We start from the raw sequence: 3,874 nt of genomic DNA on the forward strand, positions 1-3,874 counted from the left end.
GGATCATATGGTAATTCTATTTTTAGTTTTTTGAGGAACCTCCATACTGTTTTCCATAGTGGCTGCACCAACTTACATTCCCACCAACAGTGTAGAAGGGTTCCCTTTCCTCTACACCTCCTCCAGTGATGAATAATTCCCAGCTCGTGAAGCCAAGCCAACTCAGCTATCCTCTTAGGTCCTAGCTGACACCTTAGCACGGGTTATTCCTCAGATTACATAAAAACAACACTTCCTAGAAAGGGCAGATCCCCAGGAAACAGAAGTCCCAAGTTTCTGAAACTTGTTTTCTAACCTTTTATGAAAGGCTAATGTAAGAGTTATGACTGCGTTGTTCTGAGAATTAAAGAATATCATGTTCATCCATTCATTCATTGGTTTGTTTAAAAAATACTGATTGTGTGTTTTCAATGCATCAAGTATTATTCTTGTGCTTGGGAGATGGATGTAGACAAGGCAGGTGAGGGTTCTACCCGCATGGAAATTACATTCTCTCACAGAGCTCCTGGTGTATTACTCCTGCTGTCACAGCTGTCACCAAGCACTGAACAACCCCTGGGGATGGGCAGCAAAGTGCCCTGGAAAGAGCAGTCAGCTTGGAAGTTAGACTGATGCCTCCTTGAATCCAGGCTCCACATTGTCAGCTGAGTTTCCTGGGAAAAGTTTCTGAGCCACAGTCCTTGTCTGTAAAATGGGTATAATAATGCCTACCTTGCAGGGATTCTGTGAAGATGAAATGAGACATATTGAGTGTAAAGTACACCCAGTAGGTCCTCAGTAAATGGTAACCTTTTATTACCTTAATGAAGAAATAGATCAAAAGAGTGTCACAGAAGAAGGATATCTTGGGATAAGAAAAGTTGATGGGCAGTTGTTTCCTCTGAGCACATTCTACAAAAGAGATACCTTTTCAACCATTTTTGAGATAGACTGTTGATACGGAGCGTGTTGAAAGTGTGATAATAAGACACAGGAGAAGCATGATGTCTCGTTATACGTACTACATTGCATTGAACATATGTTCTTTGTCGCCACTCCCTCCTCATATCGCAGTAAAATGGAAATAAGGGGGGAAATAAAATAAAGCCACAAGAACAGCAATGATGGGGGGGTGGATAACAGAAATGAGAAATGCCAACAGAAGTTGGGAAGATTGAACACAGATTGAGGGAAACAGTAGCAACTGATGTGGAGTATAACGGAGGCAACTGAAAATTAATTACTTGGGGTGTGGGGTGTAGAGAACACCCACAGGAACAAGTGTGTTGGAGCCGAGAACCCTAAGAAGGTTCTGGGAAAGGAAGCCCCACAATGCAGGGCTTCCAATCTGATTTCTGGTGCCTCAGTCTTAAGTATAAACAAAGAATCATCAGATAACAGGAGAAAGCTGTGGACATGAACGACAGCTAAACAGATGGGTGGGGAAAATGAACTCAAAAGTAGTAGAGACAATCTGAGGGACGGAATTGCATTGAAAATACACACTGAGGCTTTTCAGCCATCTTGGAGCCTGTGGAGGCCTGCTGGGAACAGGACTTCTAAAACGACATATATCTGGAAGGCTATGGTCCAAGGCCTTTTTTGCCGGCTAGAAGCAGGGTCCCTGGAACCAGAGGGAGCACACAACTCTTCTGAAAATTGAAGGTCTACATGCTCGAGATGAAACTAGATTCTGTCTAGCCAAGAGATGTGCTTTGTGTACAAAGCAAAGAACATAGTAACTTCTTTTTCGGCCGTGCCCCATGGCTTGCAGGATCTTAGTTCCCAGACCAGGGACTGAACCTGGGCCCTCAGCAGTGAACGCACAGAGTCCTAACCACTGGACCGCCAGGGAATTCCCAGAACACAGTAACTCCTGGTGGGAGAGCCCAACAAAACCAGAGTAGTCTGGGGAAAGATAACTCAAGCTCATGGAGCCAGCGGCACCGTTGGTGCCAAATTCCAAAGCAACCTTCCTCCTAAGGCCATTGGACACAGAGTCCGTGTGCTGCTGTACCCTTTGAAGATTTAAACTTATTGAAAAGTGAATAAATAAAAGTATGGATTTGTTCTCTTGTATTTTTCTTTATGTGTATACATACATGTGTATACACACTGAGTATGCTCAGTGAGGCAAGAGGAAGAAAAGCAAATATAATTTTTTTAAAAAAAGAATAATTCTGAAAACAAAAACAATTTTTAAGAGGCTTCGAAGATAAACGTTTAGGAAATCTGCCAGAACTAGATAGGAAATGGGACAGAGTCTAAGGAAATTAGATGATATTTGACCAATAGGTCAAATATCCAAATAATAAGTTCTGGAAAGAGAGAGCTGAAAAAACAAAATGGAAGAAATCAATGAAATAATAAACAAAAATTTCCCAGAAGTGAAAGGAGTTTCCTGATTAGAAAGACCCACCTAGCACCCAACATAGAGAATAAAGCACATCATTGTGCAATTTCAGAACACTAGGGATAAACAGAAGAATCTGAAGGCTGCCAGAAAGCAAAAAGAAGGTCACATAAACCATCTGGAATCTGAATGGCGTTGACTGCTCAACAGTAACCCTAAAAGCCAAGAACAGTAATTTCCAAATTCTGAGGTACAAATGACTTCTAACCTAGAAATGATCAAGTATGGGGTGGACTTACAGCATATAAGGGGTCAAAATAGTTACATCGGGACTTCCCTGGTGCTGCAGTGGATAAGATCTTGTGCTCTCAGTGCAGAGTACCCGGGTTCAATCCCTGGTCAGGGAACTAGATCCCACATGCATGCCGCAACTAAGAGTTCACATGCCACAACTAAGGAACCAGCGAGCCACAACTGAGGAGCCCTGGAGCTGCAACTAAGGAGCCTGCCTGCCGCAACTAAGACTGGGCACAACCAAATAAATAAATAAAAATAGTTACGTCACTTACATCCCTTCTCAACAAGCTCTTAGAAGACTTGCTCCACCAAAATGAGGGAATAAGCAAAGCACAACCAACCCAGAATGGGGCTCCAGACAGAATAGATCAAAAAAATAAAGAAATGGAACTGACTGATATGCCAAGGGGTTCCATCATATTGCAGGGTGTTTTATACTCTGTCAGAAGATTTGGAGCAGAATAATGGACAAATCGATAGAAAAGTAATAAAGAAGAAAACTCCAAGAAAGGAAAAATAATGAAAAAAGAAATACGGTTATAGTACACAATATGACACAGCTATGAACAATATTCATTCAGTCACAATAGTAGAAGCACTGAACATTAACAAAACCATAAATTAGAATATAAATGAGGTGGCCGTGGATGTGGACCATTCAGACTTCCTATCAAAGGACAACCTGCTGCGGGGGTATACCCCCGCCTTGGGGACCCACTGTTGTCTTCAGGGAAGGCTTGATCTCTTGGGTTCCCAGCCAGTGACTGAGCACAGCAGCGGGACAAGGGCCAGTCATTGCTGCCCAGTGCAAGACTTCCTCACTGGGCAGTCTTTAGTCTGGGTCTCATCATCAGCCTGGCCTTGAATTTCTCAGAACTACCCTGCAGTCTCAAGTATCTTCCTACCCAAACTTCCTTCCTTGCCCCTCTCCTTCATGGTGTCAGATCTGCCCTGGAACCACCGCTTTATCTCATTCATTTCTAATTCTGCCTTGTTTTCTACTTCTCAGAGAACCCGAGATAACACAATCATTACACTGGGAGGATAAAAAAAGGGAAAATAAGGAGGGGTAGGGGAAGGAGGCAGGATGGAATGTTAACTCATCATCTTTCGTATTAGGAAGTCAATAGATAATATCTGTATGTCTGTAGTGGGGGGTGGGGGGGTGGGGGGGGGGGGGGGCCCCCCCCCTGCCAGTGCAGGGGACACGGGTTCGTGCCCTGGTCCGGGAAGATCCCACATGCC

General features: G+C 43.5%; 1 pseudogene; it reads left to right on the top strand.

Annotated features, from left to right (window-relative positions):
- Positions 1 to 441: 441 nt before the first annotated feature.
- Positions 442 to 2,011, top strand: LOC103075547 (60S ribosomal protein L35a-like; annotated as a pseudogene).
- Positions 2,012 to 3,874: the final 1,863 nt, after the last annotated feature.

This window comes from Lipotes vexillifer, unplaced genomic scaffold, assembly GCF_000442215.2.
Source record: "Lipotes vexillifer unplaced genomic scaffold, Lipotes_vexillifer_v1.1 scaffold1161, whole genome shotgun sequence".
Taxonomy (NCBI): Eukaryota; Metazoa; Chordata; class Mammalia; order Artiodactyla; family Lipotidae; genus Lipotes; species Lipotes vexillifer.